Source organism: Ovis canadensis, chromosome 1 (assembly GCF_042477335.2).
Source record: "Ovis canadensis isolate MfBH-ARS-UI-01 breed Bighorn chromosome 1, ARS-UI_OviCan_v2, whole genome shotgun sequence".
Classification (NCBI taxonomy): domain Eukaryota; kingdom Metazoa; phylum Chordata; class Mammalia; order Artiodactyla; family Bovidae; genus Ovis; species Ovis canadensis.
In genome coordinates, this window is record NC_091245.1 from 16937710 (window position 1) to 16959183 (window position 21474).

Sequence of the window (21474 nt, forward strand, 5' to 3'; positions counted from 1 at the left end):
TTTCTTCCTTCCTTTCAAGAGGTATTTGCTGAGTATCCACTACATGAAGCAGCTGGGATATGGCAGGACAATCCTATTCTCCAGGTACTCACAGTCCAGTGGAGGAGAGAGACTAGCAAAAAGATGATGGTAATGTGACTAGTCCTGGCATGAGTGAGTCCAGGGGGCATAGGAGGACACTGGGTGGGCAATGTCAGGTGTTGGCAGGCAGTCAAGTCACTGGGCATCTAAACTGAGATCTACAGGAATTAGTCTAAGTGCTTGTGTATGTGCGTGTGTGCGTGCGTGTATGTGTGTGTGTGTGTGTGTGTGTGTGTGTGCGGCATTGCCTGCCAGATGAGGGGAGTGGTCAAGTCCAGAAATTTCCAGGAAGAGGGAATCATATTTGCAAAAGCCCTGAGACACAGAGTTGGATCACATTTTGGGGTAGGTATAGCACAGAGGTGGAAAGGGAGAGGGAAACAGTGGGATAAGATCCCAAGGGCCCTTGCAAATCACACTAAAAAGGAATCTGGTGTTTATCCCTGGAGGCCACAGGGAGCTACTAAAAGACTTTATGCATATATCCATTCTTTTTCAGATTCTTTTCCCCTATAGGCAATTACAGAGTACTGAGCAGAGTTCCCTGTGCTATACAGTAGGTCCTTGCTGATGATCTATTTTACACATTGTAGTACGTATATGTTAATCCCAAACTCTTTTGTTGTTGTTGTTTGAATATTAGATTGTGTATTTATTGAAAAGTGAATGAAGAGTTCTCCTTTTACATAGTTTTTTTTTTTCATTTTAAATAAATATTTGATTTGGAAACAGAGAATCCTTAAAAATTATGTTGAAATGGTACATCAGAGAACTGCCCCTGTAGTTTACAAGCATTAACCAATCCTCAAGAATTAAACTAGAACTGAGTGGTTTCTTAGCAAGGAAGTTTGGAGTTTTCAGACATACCTTTTTCTTTTACCTCATTTGCAAATACTTATCTCTGATTCATTTATTATTTTTTTTTAAATTTATCTCCCTCCCCTTCCTTTCCCCTTTGGGAACCATAACTTTGTTTTCATAGTTTGTGAATCTGTTTCTATTTTGCAACAGAATCACTTTGCTGTATACTTAAAACTAACACAACATTATTAATCAACTATATTACAAGATAAAATAAAAATTAAATTAAAAGATTGTTTACAAGGGACAATGTAACCAGATTGGTGTTTTTGAAAGATTCCCCTGGTGTGCTGTGGAGAAAAGACTGGAGGGCCACAGTGGTGGTGACAGAAACAGCTACAGAAATCTCGGTGAGACGAGGCTGTGAGAAGCAGGAGAGGGAGGGGCAGACCTGAAAGATCTCGAGCCACCAGGACCTGACAGCCTCGGATGGGGTGGAGGGTGTGTCGGGTGAAGTCCTGAATTTGGGGCACCCCATGCCTCCTGGGGGCCCCATCTTCTCTTTGCCACTATGTCCATCCTCATCCCGTTGCCCAAACCAGAATTCATGGAATTCTTGGGGGAACTCCACACAACACCAAACATGAGCTCCATCCCGTGAACTGGAAACAATTTTACCAGCAGAAAACATACCACACTGTTAAATCATAACCCGCATGTGCACATACACCCTAAAGATATGCTGTGAAACTCAGCAGAACTGGCTGACTCCGATAGTTCTCATTAATATTTGTTTGTGACTTGTACATTTCATTTTACTTCCTGGGAGCACTCACTAGCCGTCAAGCAGGTGCCAGGAGCTTAAGAAAAACCAACAGGAGAAAACCGAAAAATTGAGATAATTCTAAGTAGTCATTTTGTTCTTTAATGCAAACTGGGAAGAGATAGATAACAATTTAGTTTAGTAGTGGGACATCTCAGCACAGTTTTCAGAGCGTGAGGTGAAGCCCTCCTATAGGTTTCTCCCAGTCAGCATTGCGCAGCAATCTGATTAAATAGTTCATGCCAAAGAATGAATTGCCAGCAGGGTACCTGGGCCCCTCCTGGAGGTACTAGCAGCTTGGTTAAGGGATGGAGGGCAAGTAGCTTTCCCTATTTCTTCAAATGCCATCATCGGCCTGTCCACCCAGAGAACACAGCCTTTAGTTTCACCTGGGATTACAGCAGCCTCAGGGAGCCCTAACATGAACCTTCCTCTCCATGTTTGCAGGGGTAGCATCAAAGAGTGTCTTGGGGTGGACTTTCGCTTCCATGCCATCGCCACTGTCATCTTCCAAAGCCACTCCAAGAAAGCAAACTGTCTCAGTTCATCCAGACCACTATAACAGAAATCTATAGACCAGGTGGCATATAAACAACAGAAATTTATTTCTCATAGTTCTGGAGACTGGGAAGGCCAAGATGGAGGGGCTTGCACACTCAGCGCTTGGTGGGGACCTACTTCTTGATTCACAGACAGCAGTCTTCTTGCTGCGTCCTCACATGGCGAAAGGGACAAGAGTTCTTTTGGTAAAGAATCTGCCTGCAGTGCAGGAGACCCAGGTTCAATCCCTGGGTTGGGAAGATCCCCTGGAGAAAGAAATGGCAACCTACCCCAGTATTCTTGCCTGGGAAATCCCATGGACAGAGGAGCCTGGAGGGCCTACAGCCCATGGGATTGCAGAGTCAGACATGACTTAGCAACTAAACAATAACAATCCTGCTCATGAGGGTTCTACCTCATGAGAACTTTAGCACCTCCCAAAGGCCCCACCTCCTAATACCATCACATTCATTAGGTTTCAACATATGAATTTAGGGGAACACATTCAACCTATAGAACAAACACAAAATATAGGTTAAAAAGTATGCTGACTCTGCAAATGCAGCTTGAAGATAAATCAATAGGCTCTCACTTCCACCAGAACACTGCTTGCAAGATCTTCCTCTGAGAACAGCTGCTGGGGCAGGGGGAGACTGGTTCCCCCTGGGAGAAAGAGGCTGCCTTCACATGTAAGGTCTAGGACTGAATGAACAAAAGAATGGGCTCTTTTCCTTTATGAGGTATAATTGCTGCCAACTAAAGTAAATAAGGGCTTCCTCGGTGGCTCAAAATCTTCCTGCAATGCAGGAGACCCAGGTTCAATCCCTGGGTGGGGAAGATTCCCAGGAGAAGGGAATGGCAACCCACTCCAGCTTTCTTGCCTGGAGAATTCCATGGGTAGAGGAACCTGGTGGACTACGGTCCATGGGGTCGCAAGGAGTTGGACATGACTGAATGACTAACACACAAAGGGAATAAAACTGTCCACTGAAGAACAGTCACTCTGCAGATGGGAGACGATGACCAGAAGGAGTCTCACAGCTGTCTCTTTGAAGTGCAGAAATTCACAATGGCACATAGGTAGCAAGGGGCTATGCTGGGATCTGAACTGGGAGAGCCACGCTCTAGCGTTCAAGATCTGAACTATTCCACCACACTGCATCTCAGACTAGGGCAGAGGGATTTGAGGGCAAGACTGGAGCAGTCCAAGGGCAACATTCAAACATCTGGAACAGTGAGGGCAGGAGGGAGTGGTCCTGTGGGGATGGCCAAAATTGGAGATTGAAGTAAAGACGGGCAGGTCTCTGCTCCCTGGAAGGAAGAACTTTCTAACAAGCAGAGCTATCTGGCAGTGATGGGCTGTCCTGGGCAGGACCAAGCTCCTTGCCATAGGCAGTTGGCAAGGAAGGAGGCCTGTGTGCTGCGCAGGGTGGAGGGAATTCCTGAACTGGAAAGAGGGCTGTACTTAGAGGTCAAAACTGATAATACTCTCTTCCTTTCCCAGACTGTCCCTCTGTGCAGGCCTCAGTGGCTCGTACAGAAGGCAGAGATGGTAATTTCTGCCTCCGGCCAGATGTGGGGCCCCAGTGAAGTCGTGTTTGTGGGAGAGATGACCACAGACACAGAGGAGAGAACTCAGAAGCAGACCCTGGAGACACAGAATGGGCGCTTACTGAGTTTTTCCTAAGTGCCAGTTATCTGCGTGTTGTCCGTGCCACATTCTTCTCCCCTCACATCTTCTGAGGTTGGTATTCTTACTCTCATCACACAGAAGAGGAGCCTGAGGCCCAGGGAAGCTAGGCAGAGAGCCCGGGGGGGCCCAGGGCACCTGAGAGCCACCTCGGTGTTCCCTCTGAGGGAACAGAGGCCCAGGCAGGCTTGGGGCCACTGGGGATCCCGAGGGGGCAGGAGGGTTGGGTGCGGGGGGTGGCGGGCAGCCGAGTAGAAAGGATGGGTGGGGGTGGGCTGGGGAGACACTGCCAGACGGAAATGAAAGTGGCCTCGAAAAAAAGGAAGGAGGGAAGAAAAGCGGAAACTAAGACAAGTGACAAAGAAAACGAGAGTGTCCAGAGGAAGTGGCCAGGGGGCGTGGCGCCGCCAGAGGAATCCCCCACTGCCTGGTGTTTCCTCTCTTCTCAGAGACTGGGGGTAGGGGAGCCGCTGACCAACGGCGCCGTCTACCGCGACACCTTGGGTCAGAGGCTGCCAGGCAGCTTTGGAAAGGAAGGCCTCCTCGCGCCAGCCCAGAGACCCAGAACCCCAGGCGGAGGCTGGGCTGACCACGTCCTGTTGGCCGCTCTGGGACATTGATTAGACCTCACTGGGCCTGCATCCTCTCTATAAAGTGGGTACAGCCTCCCAAGCTCACAGCACAGCCGGGAGGGCTCACTGAGCCACAGCCCGGAGCAAAGAGAATGGCACACGGGTGGCAGGATGTGCATCGGCACTCCTGGGAGGCGCGCGCGGAGGGGGCGCTGTGGAGGGAGGACCCATCCTCTCATTCTTGAACATGTATCTATTGGACGCCTATGGGTCCTTAATCTCTCTATGCGCTGTTGGCCCTGGAAGTAAAAGGCTGAGAAGGGTGAGTCTATCCCCAGTACAGGCTCTGCAGAGGGACTCCCAGCTCCTCCCGACTCTTCCACTTGTTAGCTGTGCTACCTCGGGCAAGTGACTTGACCTCTCTGAGCATGCTTCCTCATCTGTAAAGCGAGAACAAGAAGCCTACCTACCTCCTAGGTGGTGAGGATTCAGTGAGACTGTGCAGAAGACACTCAGTCCAGAGCCAGTCACAAATCCATCAGCCTCAGTGGGGCAGTGCCCAGCCTGGTGGGAAGCTGGGTGCTCTACAGGGACACGGGCAGCTCTGTAATGGCAGGTACCACCGAGGGCTGGAGCACTCAGGGCTCTGCAGGGAGGCAGGGCTGGCTCTGCCAAGGTGTCAGAATGGACAGAAAGGAGATGAAGCTGGCTGGGCGAAAGCGTCCAGCAAAGGGAACAGCGGAAGCAAAGGCCTGGAGGCCAGGCAGAGGGTGAAGCGTTTGGGTGCAGCGGTGATGGATGAGGCTGGGTTTGTCCAGGGTGAGAAGCTCTCTAGTCCAAGGATCTCCAGCAGTGCCCAGACCAGCCCCAGAAGTGAAACAGACATGCAGCTGGGGATGCTCTGGTCAGAGAGGCTTCTAGGGCTGGTTCATTCAGCCAGACGTTTGCTCAGGCGGTGACTGCCTCCAGATGGACCCAGGGAATTCCCCAGGGGGTGCACATGGCTCTTGTGAACTGGTCTGGCCTGAGATTCAAGGCCAAGAATGAGGGCAGCTGCTGTGGTGAAGGTGTCACACGGCTGGGGTCATGGGGGGGAGACAGAGGGGCTTTCTCAGCCATGCTTTTGCTCCGTGCTCCAGGCCTTGTTTGCATAGAGGACAGCTGCCCCTCTGGGACCACATCACCTGCCTCCGTATAGCTACGTTCTCACTCTCAGTCACAGCCCCCACTGAAGGCCGGGGGGTTATTCCGGCTGCCTTGGCCATGCGGCCTTCCAAACAGCCATCCAGGAACAACCAGAAATCAGACCACTGGCTCTTCACCCTTCTGCTCACTTGCCCAAGCATCAGGGTCTCCATCTGTGAGATGGAGATAATAACCAGACCTACCTCCCAGGAGGGTTGTAGGAATGAAAAGAGGTCCTGAAGGAAATGCACTTTGCAGAGAACCCAGAGAGGGGATCAGTCATTGGGGGCCCCCTCCCTTTCTCACCCATCTACTTCCTCCACCACATTCGAGGGACTGGCCAGACCCAGGCCCATTCTCTCCCTCGCTCCAACTCTGTGACTCGAGGCAAGTGTATATCCACTATCTATACATCAGTCTGTTCACCCGCAAAGTAGAGAAGAAACAGCGGCACTGTTCCTCAGGCAAAAGTAGACAGTTGGAAAGCTCAACCCCTCAAGCCCTCCTTCTACAGGAACTGGGTGCTTCCCAGGACTCTGATCCCCCTTCCCAAACTTGCTGTTAGAAAAGGACCTAATGTTAGTCATTTACCTTTTAGTCTAAATAAGCCTCTGGTACCTTTTAAATTGGAATATTTTTTAGAAGGACTCTAATCTCCCCCCACTCCCAACTCCAGACTCATTTTACAGAAGGAGAAACTGAGAAGAGGGGGAGAAAAAAGGCTGTGACTGGGGTCGGTGGCTTGTAAATAGCAGGTCTGCACTTGAGACCAAGGCCTCACGAATATTACAGTCCTTGTAGACTCAGAGCCACTGTGCTCACTCCTCTTGTTATTTCAACGCAACTATAAGCCAAGTAGCCCAACAGTTGATTCTGCATTAAAGGTACGAGGTGCTGGAGACCAAGAAAGAGAAGATGTGTTCTTGCTTTCGATGTGCAATCGTATGTTACATGAGCCTCCAGTCTCACCACTCCTGAACCTCACACCAGCCCAAGGAGGGAGGCAGGAATTATTGGGCTCATTTTCCAGATGAGGACACTAAGGCCAAGAGAGGGAGAGTGATTATACCAAGGTCCTACAGCCAGTTGGTTTAAACCTTAGAAAATCCAATGGCAGAGTAGGGTGCTTTCATCTTACCTCTTCATGTGGAAAGGAGGAAGCCCCCACCTGCCCAAAATTCCCCTCTGTCCACTCGAGGAGGCCTGGTCTAAGGCTCAGAAGTTGACAAGGCTCTGCTCAAGGAAGGCTCAGTGGGGAAGCGCCAGGAAGCTAGCTTCTACCCCACCTTGCCATGACCTTGGACCGGCTGCTTCCCTCCTGGAGCCTCTGCCCGCCTTCCCTGCAGAGGTGAAGAGTGGATGAGCTGACCCTTCAACCTGCTCCCCTTGCTGACCTGGATGTGCCAGGCCTGCCCAGGCTGCAATCCCTGGTGTCAGTGCTCCCAGCTCCTGCTGCTGCAGGTACTGGGTACCCAGAAAGCTAGTTCCCCCATCAGCACTCACTCCTGGGGCCAGGCCAGGAAGGGGGCATTAGTGGACGACCAAAAGGATGCTACCAATGCTGCAAACTAATGTACCGGGGACGCCAGGGTGTAATACATCCACGTGGTTCTCTCTGCTCTCTCCACATTAATAATGCACGCACAGCCGGCGTGGGTCCATCACAGGCCTGAGGTCAGGTGGCATTAGGAGGCTCCTAATGGTCCTGATTATGTGGGGAAGGCTCCCAAGTGGAATGTGGGCAGCATGGGCGGGAAGCCAGGATTCCGGGCACTTAGATCCTACAGGTGGGAGGCAGGGGGTGTAAGAGGGCAGCTTCCACAGCCCATAGCTCCATTCAGAAGATCAAATGGGGTGAGCTGAAGCTTCCCACAGGGGGCTGTTGATGAAGAGGAGGAAGGACCCCAACCTCTGTGCACAGGTCACAAAGAAAGGGAGGAGTCTTAGAGATCAGGGCTGAGAGAAGCCCAGTCAGAATCTCTCCCTGGTGGCCCCTCTGCCCAGTAGCTCTGCAGCCAGTGCTTGCATACCCCTAGGCCCAGGACACTCACTACCTCCAAGAATGACACACAGCCTATCTCTGAACAGGTCTGACTGTGGAAACAGAGACAGCTGTACACTTCAGTCCAGAGCACAAGTGCCACTAAATATTGATTGAATGAGTCAGGAAGCTGGATAAGAGCTGACAAGAGAGACAGAGGTCCTGAGTCCTATTCCTGAGGGTCCTCTTTGTCCTCAAGTAATTCCAGGCCACCAACCTGGCCAGTTTTCTGGCCTACCCTAGTGGCGAAATCCCTACCAGAAGCCCTGAGCCCACGCAGGGCCCCATGAGCCCCTGTGAGCTCTGCAGCCATGAGCAGATGGGTGAGGAACTGAGGGCTGGGTGGGCTTGTCCCCAAGCACAACCTCACCTGCGGGCTGAGCGCCACTTCTCAGCAGGATGTCCACCATTTGTTCCTACGGAGCTTTATGCCCAGGCTGAACAAATCTCTTCAAGCTCCGCCCACTCCCCATCATCCAGCTCCTGGACCAGGAAGCTCCACCCTCTAGGACTGACCCCCAGTTCAGGCCTGGTTGCCCCTCAACAGCACCACAAGCATACAAAGCCAGAGACACTGTCCAGAGCCCTGTCTTCACCAAAGAGCCCCTGCTGGCGGGTTAGATGTGGCTAGGTCCTGGGATGGGCAGGAGAGCACAAGACATCCAGGTTTCCAGCCCCCATAGAAAGTGAGAGCGTTCCAGCCGGCCAAGTTCAAGTGTTCGGAGCATTCTGGGAAATCACAGGGAGGAAATGCCGTGGCAATGAATTTTCATGTTGACCCCTGGCAGTCCAAGCCTCTTCTGTCATCTCCCCCAGGGGCCACTGGTATCTTCCTGGCTGCATGGCCAACAGGCCATATGGGCTGTGCTGAGACCAAGTGGTTGGGGTGGGAATGTGGAGGATGAGAACACAGCCAAGGAGGAGCCAAGGGATAGGACATCCTTTGATTCTGAACCCCCAGTGCTGACAGCCAGCTGCCTGACACCAAGGTACTGAGTGGTAACTACTGTAAAAAGCCAGGACAGTGAAGAGTGGAGCAGAATGCCTTACTCCATGTCCCCCACCCCCTGTTTCACATCACAGGCCTCGTGCTGGTGGGAAGAGCCCTCTGGGGCCACCTCTCCCTGTACTCAAGAGGAAACTGAGGCCCCGCCAGGGCAGAGGCTCCTCAAGGTCATGTGAGAATTGGTGATGGAGCCAGATGTGGAAGCTGGAACTCCTGTCTCCTGTTCATCACCCAGCAAACATAGATGGAGCCAGGAACTGGGACCTATGACTCAACCTCAGCCCTGGTGGGGAGGCAAGCCTGTGCCCAGAGAGTCTGGCCACTTGGGGTAAATGATACAGGGCAGACTGTGCTTGCAGAGAAGGTTAAAGCCCCAATACTTGGGACACCTCGGAGAAGGCATTGGCACCCCACTCCAGTACTCTTGGCTGGAAAATCCCATGGACGGAGGAGCCTGGTGGGCTGCAGTCCATGGGGTCACAAAGAGTCGGACACGACTGAGTGACTTCACTTTCACTGTTCACTTTCATGCATTGGAGAAGGAAGTGGCAACCCACTCCAGTGTTCTTGCCTGGAGAATCCTAGGGATGGGGGAGCCTGGTGGGCTGCCGTCTATGGGGTCGTACAGAGTCAGACACAACTGAAGCGACTTAGCAGCAGCAGCAGCCGCAGCTTGGGACACCTGATTGAAAGAGCCAACGCATTGGAAAAGACCCTGATGCTGGGAAAGACTGAAGGCAAGAGAAGAAGGGGACGACAGAGGATGAGATGGTTGGATGGCATTACTGACTCAATGGACATGAGTTTGAGCAAGCTCTGGGTGTTGGTGACGGACAGGGAAACATGGTGTGCTGCAGTCCATGGGGTCGCAAAGAGTCGGACACGGTTGAGCAATTGAGCAACTCTCCAAGAGGTGAGTTTGTGCAGCCGATGAAAGAAGAAGAAGGACAGTGCCTGTGAGGGATGCTTCAGAGAGGACATGGAAGTGGAGAAGGGTGGGGAGACCTCCGTGGCGCCTCACTCTCTTTGTCTCTTTACTGTCCTGTCATATCCTACTTGGCCACCAAGCAGGTGTCCCACAAGTACACTTATCCTCATCATCTCCAACTGTCCCCTCCATCCTGATCCTGGCTCTTGGTGGGTACAGAATCTACACCTGCCCCCTCCTCTCAGCTCACACCTTCACCCCCACTCCTCCCTGCCTGGCAGCCGATCACGCGTGCATGCAAAGTTGCTGTGTCTGACTCTTTGTGACCCTATGAACCCTAGACTGTCGGGTTCCTCCATCCATGGGATTCTCCAGGCAAGAATACTGGAGTGGGTTGTCATTTCCTTCTCCAGGAGATCTTCCCAACCCAGGGATCAAACCTGGGCCTCCCACATTGTAGGCAGATTCTTTGCAGCAATGGTACCTGGGCCCCTTGGTCTGGGATGGGGTGGGGGAAGCAGGGAAGAGAATATCCACCAACGTGAGTGGCTGCAGATACTGCCAGGTGAGATGCAGAGTGTAGCAGAAAAGCAAATTGACGGCTATGGGCAGCAAAAATGATGCCACGGTGTGTTTGGCATCGGGAGTGTTAAGAGGATGTTCCTAGGGCATTCAGGGTGAGTTGTGGCCTGCAGGCACAATGTCTGTGACACCAAATCCTGCATTCCTTCTCCAGTATCAAGTGACTGCCTCACCAATATGGTCTAACACTAGTGAATAGTTCGCCAGCTCTCTGACTTCTTTCAAGCATTCTATGTGTTTCAACACATTTAAACCTCTAATAACTCTTTGCCAAAAGCACTATTATTATCTCCATTTGACCGATGAGAAATCAAGGCCCAGAGAGGTGATGTGCTCTTGCCCAATAAGTTACCGACCAAGCAGAAAACTGGAGTCAGTTACAAATAATTGTTACTGAGCACCTACTGTATAGGAAATCCTTTCATTTTATAAGAACTTTAACAGTGCCTGGCACATAGTAGGTGATCTATAAATGCTTGCTATGTTGGGGATGACGATGGTGAAGAAGATGACAGTGCTGATGGGGGAGAGCTGAGAATTCTCTTCTTCTATTTGATTTAATCCTGTGAGGGAGAAGGGTTAGGGTCCCCTAACTGAGGAAAGAGCAGCAAAGGCCTGTGAGATCGTGGGTCATGAGGAGGTGAGCTCAGATTGCACAGACCAGCATCATCTTTGGGGCTTGCTCCTTGCTCTAAAATAGGAGCATCCCTCCCCACAACCAGCAGCCTGCTCCCGCTGTGCCCTGCTCCCACCGGGGGCTGCCTGCTGGGGCCCTCTCTTCCCAGCCCCATACCTGGGACCCAGGCTTCACCAGAGGATCAAACCCATCTCCCCTTCTCCACCAACAGTAGGCAAGCTCCGTGACAGGCGGCTGAAGGAAGTCTGTGTGCTCCCCGCCACCCACGTGCTATCTAAATTCACTGCCAGACAAAGCCTTCTCTTTGTCCTGGCGCCTCCCTCCCTCCCTGCCATTCATGCGCTGAGAGATTTCATTTCCAGTAAGTGGAGGCTGGAGAGAGAAGAAAGCAAGCAGGAGAAGGAGGAAGAAGAAAAAAAAAAAATCTAGAAGGGAGGCGGGAGAAAAAGGCAACAACACTGAATCAGGGCCAAGACTCAGCCCCATTGTCCAAGTGACAACTCATTAAAAATGATCTGTAGGTTGTGCGGGGGAGATGCTGCCTCCGAGGACCTACGTCTCCCTGTTCAGTGAGGCAGCATCAGAGCCAGTGCCTGTCCGGAGTGTCTGGGAGCCCGTGGTTATCACACCAGCCCTCATACTCCCATACAGGGGGCAAACCGAGGGTTCCCCCATTCTGATCCCATCTTGCTTAGAAGTAAGGAGCTCCTGGGCTTAATGCCTAAGAACTGTTCAGTTCTGGGCTGCCCCCACCCCCCATGGTACCCAGAGCCTTGCTCTCCTATAGCACCTCGGGAGGTGCATCTCCCACAGATGAGACCAGGCCAAGCTCCCTGGGCAAAGTGCCAGATGCTCAGCTCCTCCTGGAAGGGGTGGGGTCCTGGGATGACAAGGCATCCTGGCTTGGAGAGGAAGAAGGTGGTCCCACTGCTCACCCAGCTCCTTCTCCCCTCAGGGAAGCAGGGCGATCCCGGGAACAAACATTCATCTCTCTGGACCCCAGCTTTCTCACCTGTGAAAGGAAAGGGATGAACTACAGACACGCCATCCTTCCATGCCCTGCCGCACCGCAGCCCCCGATTTTGTGAGCATTCATCACAGGCAAAGGCAGTGCTGGAAACCACTGCATACACCTGCGGCTTCCTTCAACAAACATTCATTGACTACCCTGGAGGCCCAGGGGTAAGACACGGAGGTGACCACACGCGTGGACTGCAGCAGTTCAGACACAACAGCCCGTCAGAGGTGAGGCCTTGAGGGGAGCAGTGAAGGGCCAGAAGGAGTTCTGGTTCTTTCTCTCCACAGAGAGGCCAACATGGCTGCCTGAGGCCCTCTGTGTCCCCAGGGCCAGCCTCTCCAGACTCCAGCCACCCTCTGCTTCTCAGACCTCAGGCAGTCTCCCCACTCCCGGCACCAAGCACCGAGTGAGGCCTTCTTCACGTTCTCCTTTATCTGCTGAGAAACCCCAGTCCCTTATTCCCAGGTCGCAGGAGCCCCCCACTCTGGAGCCTCTGGGATCTCAGTGGTCTGCTCTGAAGCCCATTGGAGCCGCTCACAGGCTAGCTGGCCTCCAGCAAGCTGCTTAATGGCTCTCAGCCCAGTTTTTTCATCTGCAAATAACTACTGGTGGGTTGTGTGCAGCCTTAATTAAGAGGCTGTGCACACAGGGTAGAGCTTAGCACGGCGCCTCAACTTCCTCTGTGTCCACTGTCTGCCATGTCTCAAAGCCCTGTTTTGGTTGGCTTTCTCCTGCCACCCTACCCATCTCAGAGGAGACTCCATCTCAGCTCTGAAAGGTCTCTGACTCTACAAGCCTGGTTGGTACATCTCTTTGTCCCCAAAGGGCCCATGACATACCCCTGGACTTCCTGTCATTGGAGTTCCTGTCCCAGGCTGCAGCAGCCCCTTGACTCATCCATTGGTCCCTAATCTCTGGGCATCTTGAAAAGAGCCTAGTTTATAGTGACTCGTTAGCTCTAGAACCTTTGGCTTATGAATGAAGAGGCAGAGGTTCAGAGGAGTGAATGACCTGCCGAGGTCACGTGGTTAATCACGGGGATGGTGGGGCGTGGAACTTGGCCCCAGCATTTCTTGGTCACAATTGCATTTTAACAAGAGCTGTCCAGGCCTTAACCCAAGGCCTCGGTGACCCTGAGAATCCCAGACTGGTGACAAAACTGGGGAGGGAGATGTTTTCGGAAAAGGGGCTTTTTATGGGGAAAGGGTTTACAGATTTGTGGGACTCTGCAGTCCTAAAATATAACAGGCATCCTAACCTGTCCTGGCACATCCTTCATGCCAGGCTGTGATGGGACCTCTCACACCTCTGCCCTCTTTCATGCCACCATAATCCTATGATGAAGGATCTGGATCCATGTTCATATCTACAGAGGACCAGGAAGTTTGTGCATGTGATTTGCCCAAGGTCATAGCTGGTGGCTCAGATGGTAAAGAATCTGCCTGCAGTGCAGGAGAGCTGGGTTCGATCCCTGGATCGGGAAGATCCCCTGGAGAAGGAAAAGGCTACCCACTCCAGTATTCTTGCCTCAAGACTTCCATGGACAGAGGAGCCTTCTAGGCTACAGTCTATGGGGTCACAAAGAGTCAGTCACGACTGAGCAGCGAATACTACTGCTATTACACAGCTAGTAACACTGAGACTCATATTTGGTGCTGGTCACCCTTGAGAGAGTCCTCTCCCATCCCACTCTGGCCCAGGCCTGAGTCCCGCACTGCTGCTGGCTGGGATGGATGCCCAGTGCAGCAGACCTGCCCCAGGCCTTTCCCTCTAGGAAGGAGGAGCTGGTCAACCTCAAAGGGAACCTTGGCGTTGTGCCTGGAGCATATGACGCATCTCAGAGCACCATGTCGACATGGACGTTTAGCGAAGAAACAAACACAAGGTCTTAAAAAATTAAAACAAACTCATAAAGTCGTGGCGAGGAACACAAAACATGAGCATGCTTACGGGAAAACACAAAACTTTCAAGAAATTCATTTTAACCTTCTCTGCGGAAAAGCTTGAGAAATACTGAGCTACTCCAATCTTCACCCGAGACAGAGAAAGAAACCGGAGCCCAGAGATGTCAGGTGACGGGCTCAAGGTCACACAGCAGTTCTCTCCCGGGACCTGGATGAGCCCCGGTCGTCCAACAAGTCCCCACTGAGCCCAGTGGATCTGTGGCTGGATTCCAGGTAAGGTAATGCTGCTTATGAACTGTCCTGCCTGGGGTTGGTCAATTCTCTCCCCCATGCCTCAGTCTCCTCATCAGAAAAGTGGGGCCACAGTCTCAGGGGCATATGCACCAACACGGTAAGGGTTCATAGTCTCGCTTCAAACAGCCAGCCTCCCCGCCCTCCTTTGTCCCTGTGAACAGTGTAAAGGAACGTGCGAGCAGAGAAGTGCAGGCATCAGCACTCAGATCCCCAAGAAGGGGGATTCCGGCCTCCTGCCTCCGTTTGTAATGGACCGTGGCACCATCACACCACAGCCTTCCGTGTGGGCCCCCAGATCCAGCCTCCCTAGGATGATACTGTGCTCGGAATAACCTCAGAGCCACCGGAAACCTGAGTCCCCTCAGCCGTCCGCCCGCTTCTCCTGGCGGGGGAAACAGGAACTTCTGACAACAGTATCCGCATAGACGTCCCATGTGGCAATACCCAAGGAGTGTTCACTGCCCCAGTGCCATTGGCCCGGCCGACAGGGGGTTTCCGGGGAGCCTGGAGTAGGGTTTCGACATCTTGAGCTGGAGATCACATGAGCAGGACATCGGTAGCGACCAGGAACTCCAGGAAAGCAGGATGGGGGCGCACTTTAGCAAGAGCTGAGTGAGGTCAGAAAAGCTCTGCTGTCTGCGGTGGCCAGAGGGACCAGCCCCGGGCCAGCCAGCCAATTCTTCCAGGAGCCGGGGCGAGCATGACAGGCTGTCCTAGAGACCACCCTCCCAAGCCCTGGGCACCCGTAAGTCTTGTCAGATGGGGACAGGGAGGCTTGGGGTGCGTGAGTAGTGGAACCTTGGGAGATAAGCAGCTCGTGAGAGAAAGAGTCAGGGTTCCCCCTTCCTCCATCTGCCTTTCTCAGAAGGAAGCCCGGGCTTCTTCAGACCCTTCCACAACTGGGCCCAAATCCAGCTGCTATTTTAAAAAGTACTTCTCAACCACAGATGCCCAATCTCATTTCACATGGTTACAGACGACCCTGGAAAGGCAGACAGGGTTGTCATGTCCACTTGACAGATGAGAAAACCTGAGGCTCTCAGAGACTCTGTGGCTCACTTAAGGCCAAGATTCAAGTTCGGGCTCTCTAGTCCAGCCACTCAGCTCACTTCAGAAGAGGGGCCGCCAGCACAAGGGCAGCAAAGCCACATTCCCACATGACCGTGACTCAAACGTCTCTAAAGTGTTTTCACAGCCACCCCAACATCCAGTCATGGACAGCCCTTTCTGACCACAATCCCCATGGAAGTGGGAAATTGTCTGTTCCCATATTAAAGACGACAAAAAGGATCAGAGAGTTATAATGACTTGCCTAAGGTCACACAGCTAAAAAGCAATAGGTCTGGGTTTTGGGGGCTCCAAAATCACTGCAGATGGCGACTGCAGCCATAAAGTTAAAAGACACTTGTTCCTTGAAAGAAAAGCTATGACAAATCCAGATAGCATATTAAAAAGCAGAGACGTCACTTTGCCAACAAAAGTCTGTATAGTCAAAGCTATGGTTTTTCCTGTAGTCATGTATGGATGTGAGAGCTGGATCATAAAGAAGGCTGAGCGCTTGAGAACTGATGCTTCAGAATTGTGGTGCTGGGCAAGACTCTTGAGAGTCCCTGGACAAGACTCAAGACTGCAAGGAGATCAAACCAGTCAATTCTAAAGGAAATCAACCCTGAATATTCACTGGAAGGACTAATGCTGAAGCTGCAATACTTTGGCCACCTGCTGTGAAGAGCCGACTCATTGGAAAAGACTCTGATGCTGGGAAAGATTGTGGGCAGAAGGAGAGGGCGGTGACAGAGGATGTGATGGCTGGATGGCATCACTGACTCAATGAACATGAAGTTGAGCAAAGTCAAGCAGATGGTGAAGGACAGGGAAGCCTGGCTGGCTGCAGTTCACGAGGTTGCAGAGTCGGACACAACTTAGCAAGTGAACAACAACTAGGACTCAAACCTACAGCGTCCAGCTCCCCCATCTCTGTTCACCAAACCATACACCTGGCCATCTTCATACTAGGGGGATGAAGATATGGACCCTGGTGACAGTGTGGCCCCAGTCCCCTGTTCTCCCAGGCCCCATGGCCCTGAGCCACTATCCCCAAGGCCACCAGAAAGCAGCTTTTGCAAGACCTGCTGGGGGCAGGGCAACCAGGAAGCCTGCAAGGGCACTCAGGTGGGCAGGACCATCGACAACACTCCCTGCCCTCTGCAGCTTGGCCATCGCCCACACGTAGCCACACTCGGAGAACCGGAAAGAGACTTTTGGACGTTCAACAAGGTTCTGGAGTGACACTGCCCACTTGTCTCTCCATTCCCGGCAGGGTGACATGCCAACAGCATTTTAGGGGGCAGGGAGTGGGGAAGGAGAAAACTGACCTGGACAGAGAGCTCAGCTCTGGATGAGGTATCCTTTTCATTCATTCATTTACTCTACAAATATTAATAAACACCCTGAGTAGGAGCTCTCACATTTCCTCTTTCACTGATTCCTACAAGCAGCACCAAGGAAGCCTTTCACCACACAGATGCTGAGAAGGCAGAGAGGTGGGATAACTTGGGAAGCGATGCTGCAGGAGGGAGGAGTCTGTGGTCCTGGGGCTGGCCTGGCTCTGCCACTCATTGCTTGCTGTGTGATCCTTGTAAATCTTGTGCCCTCATGGGGCCATGGGCTCATCTCTGAGGCTTCTGGAAGGTTCATTTTCAGAGTGCATGAAGTAGCCCCTTCTCAGACGTCACCTGTCATGACTCGTGGTCTCTGCCCTTGGGTGGGCAGAAGCATCCTTGGTGAGGACAGCCAGGCCCATGAGAACGAAAGAAGCAGTAGGGGCAGCTGGCCAGAGAGAGGGCTCATTCTCCCTGAGCCCAGCCAAAGACGGGCACTTTTCTCTCTCCATCAGACTCAGCCAGAGAAGGGAGAGGAGAAAGAGGAAGGAACTTCTGGGACTACCCTGGGTTAGCCCTAGCCAAGCATTTTCACAGAGTATCTTGTCTAGTTTCTAAGATAACCCAGGGAGACCCAAACTGAGGATCAGAGATGGAAAGTGACTTGCCCCAGATCACACAGCTAGGACAGGGAGGGGCTGCAGTAGGAACACAAGTCTGTTCGCCTTCAAAGAAAGAAGGTAAGCCGCCTCTTCTCTTTCCTTCTTCCTTGGCCCCCAGCCCTCCCCCTCTTCCCTCTCTAAAGCTTAACTGTGTTAGACGGAACTGGAGGAGCAGTGGAGTAACCCGAAGACAACCCACTATCCCCCACCCCTGCACTCTCCAAGTAGAATCTGGGTCCCCGACTGGCTCTCCGTGGTGGGAGTCTGCTCACCCCTACAACCCTGACCCCTCCCCCCAAACTTCCACCCACCCCTGCCCCAGTGACTAACCAGCCCTGGGGCTGACAAAGCCACCCTCTCTGGGCTCCCCAGTGGAAACAAACCCAAGCTCCTTCCTTTCTCTTTAATCGTCACCCCCATCTCCTTGACCTTGGGTCTCTGGCAAGGCCCTGCATTGCGCTGGGAGATAACCCACAAAACAGGTGAGCCACAAGAGGCTGCAACCACACCACACGGGTCCTGCTGCTTGAAGAAACGTTGCCTTATTTGTCTGCTTTCCTGTGCACGCTGGGGGAGGGGGCGGGGCTGTAGAAACGGACCACCCTGGCTTTGACTTGCAGCTCAGCCGTTGATGATGTGACCTTGCGTCCATTGCTTGGGTTATCTGAGCAGCCTCAAACTCCTGGTGTGCCAAATGCAGGGCTACTTGGAAAACCAAAAGCCACGATGTCTGTTAAATGACAGACACATAGCAGGTTCTCAGCAAGTCTCACACCTTTCCTTCAACTGCCTGAGATGTCCTAAGAGGACTGAGGGGTCCAGGCATTCATTTACATTGGCCATCCAAGAAAAGTGATAGAAAATGCTCTCCTTATGCCTGATTTTATTTGAGAAAAGATAAACAAGTGCTTTTTAGAACCGATCTTGATTTGTAATTTAGCCCTTAATTCTAAATCATCTTGAATTGGTCCCTGAACACATCTGGCTTCTGAAATCAGGAGTTCTGTCCAGGCACCAAATTTCATCTGTCCAGTCTCTGACCATCAATCTATCTACCTGTCCACACATCCACCCACTTACCCACCCATCCATCCATCACCCATTCTTACATCTACCCATTTATTTGTCCATCCATCTTTCCATCTGTTTGTCCACCCATCCAACCACCCAACATTTGAATACCTACTACACGCCAGGCATAGTGGAGGCTATAAACAAAAAGGAGCTTCCAAAGCTTCCCCATTACTGTTGGCTCAGACCCACACCATAGGACAGTCAATTACTTTTCCACTGGTTGGATATGGAGACAGAAAAAGGACTGCCTCCCTTCCCAGAATCTGGCTTGCTCGACATGGCCTTCCTTCTGATCCACATGTGAGTCTCCTGGTAAGTGTCTTTCACGTGAATAATTATTTCTCAGTGAGCAGGACATTCCCTGTAAGGGAGAGGGTTTCACTGAAGTAAACATCACTATGTATGCACACACACACCACATAAACCTACCAGCTCCCAATTTTCAGTGGCATGTCCAGAGTACCTGTATGCAAAGCACAGCCAGGGGCCCGCTGCTGGTTCTCATTACTCCTCCTTATAGCCCCGCTGGGCTAAAATAATGCTTCACAGAGGAAACACTCCATCCTGCTATTATATCATCTTCATTTATTTTCAGCATAGCCTCCCTCCCAGCTTAGAATCTCCAGTTTCTGTGCTTATTTGAGAGGCTATGTGATAGACTAGTCAAGAGTACAGTTCTGAAGCCAGGCTCCTGGGGCTCGAATCCATCCCTCCAACTGTGTGACCCTGAAGGAGCTGCTGAGCATCCCTGTGCCTCAGTCTCACTACCTGTAAAAATGGGCATCAGTAACAGCGCTTTCATGAGGTTGTTGGGAGGGTGAAATGAGATCATGTCATATTTCCACTGGGGGGCAGGATCACATCCTGATAAGGCATATTTAATCGTGAGTGGGTACTTGGGTGTTCCGATGACTGGAGTGGGGCACGGGGAAGAGTGTCACTGACAACAGGGCGCAGAACAAGAAATACTAAATCTTGCAACATGCTAGTCAGCCTGAACAAACAAACAACTGCCCTGAAAAGTGCCAGCTGCACCCCACCCCCCGAGAAACTCTGTATGGAAAGTGTATGGTAGACGTCACCACGATGGGAGCTGTGACTTGTTTACTGTGCCCTGCCATGGAAGCTCCGTGAGAGCAGGAAAGGCCCTGGTCTGTCTCCTTCTGTGTTGCCAAATTTCAGCACTTAGGACAGGGCCCAACATATGGCAGACGCTGGATGAACGAGTGAAGGAGTGGCATGCGTTCAGTCAATAACTGGTGGGCGGCCAGTTGGTGAAACAACAATTCCAATCACAATTTGTGTTTTCAGAGTAGCTCCAGACCACAGGAAAAGGGGAGGTGGTGGAGGAACAGCTGCCCCTCCTGCACGTCTTCTCCCAGCCTCCTTTGAGGCCCGAGCCTGCTGGAGATGGTCCCCGTGGGGCTGGAAGCTGCCTTTCACCAGTGAATACTGTCTGCTCATAAAGGCTCCTGACTTCTCCCCAACCAGAATGTGCAGTAAGGCCCTCCTTGCTTCCCTCTCTGTTCCTGGACACAGAGGACCTAACCCTAAGTAAGGCTTGGCAGATATCTGAGCAGTTGCATTTTCCTTCTCTTCCCTGCATGTGTGCAGTCAGGCACCATCACGTTAATGTGGACACACCTGATCAAGCCACGTCCTTAGGAAATGGAAAGGGTAGAGATGAGAGGAGGGAGCCCCTGAATATTCTAAGCACAAATGGATTAGCCAGAAAACTCCCATCAAACATTTTTCCATCCTTAGTCCCCTCTCCTCCTTGGTAACAAATAGAGTCCTTCCCTATCGTGTGGAACTCAGAGGCCACTGAGCTTTTGCTAAGTGCCTGGTGATGCAGTGGAAAGAGGTCCCTGCTATTGTAGGTTCCCAGTCTTTGGGGAAACAGCCAGACGCCAACAAAGCCATGATCTGAATGTGCTGGCCAGACAGGCAGGATGGAGAAGCTCTGAGAGATTATGTCAAATGGGGGCTGAGTCCCTGAAACTCCTCGGAAGGTAGGTTTTAGGGGTAGAAAGTTTAATGGGAACTTAAGTCTTTGCATTTAGTTGTATTTTTCTTGTTCATTTTGATTTTGGTTTTCTGCAAATTCTGTTTAATAGATGGTATTGATCAGTAAGATCCTCGCTAATCCTGGTTTTATATGGTATCTTCATTCAGTGAGTGAACAAGAAGATAGTCCATGCCCTCCAGAGCTCAAATCCCAACACACACCTACCTAACCTGTCAGGTCCTGCCAAGTGCCAGAAGCAGGCCAGCTCTGTTTGAGGATAATGGGGCAGATGGCGGGGGGTGGTGGGGGGCAGGGGGAAGGGTGGCCAGGGAGGCTCTCTCTGATCAGGTGCCATGTGAGCAGGGGCCTGAAGGAAGAGAAGGAGCCAGCAGCATAGATCTCAGAAGAGCTTCAACGTCAGCCAGAGTCTCATGAGTCCTAGTTCTGGGAAGTGCTGGGCTCTGGTCAAAGCTAGGAGCTCCATGGATGCATGCTACATGTTAAGTTGCTTTTGTCATGTCCAACCCTTTGCAACTCCATGAACCATAGCCCATTAGGCTCCTCTGCCCATGAGACTCTCCAGGCAAGAATACTGGAGTGGGTTGCCATGCTCTTCTCCAGGGGATCTTTCCAACCCAGGGATCGAACCTGCGTTTCTCACATCTTCTGCATCGGCAGGAGGGTTCTTTACCTCTAGCGCCACCTGGGAAGCCTCACCACCAAAGAAAAAGATGGATATTTTTCCTGTGCCTCCTCTCTGTGTACTTTCAGCCCAAATGAGTCCTAAAGAGTGATTTCCTTCCATCCTCTCACAAGTCTGGCACCCTCCTTCCATGCTCACCCCAACAAGGAGGTGGAACACAGGGTCACCATCACCTGAATATCACCCTGATGAAGTTCCCAAATCTTTCCATCAAAGAAACCCTAAGAAGGGAGGACACCAGCAGGTCTCCCTAGGGGAGGTCTGGCGACAGGCCAAAGCAGGTCCCACAAGTCAAAATGCCCTTAGTCTCTTGTTTATCTGTAAATGCACATATACGATTCTACTTCATGATCTATGCATGTGACTCTCCATGTGATGAAATATGCCTGCACTTAATCATTCCCCTGAAAGATGAGCTAAGTTTACATGTGATTCCCCAGGCCTCTGGCATCCTGCATGGACCCAGAATTGAGACACACAAAGCAGAGGAACCCGGGCCTTGGGTTCTAATCATCACTTGCTGTGGACACACTGTGTGTCGTTG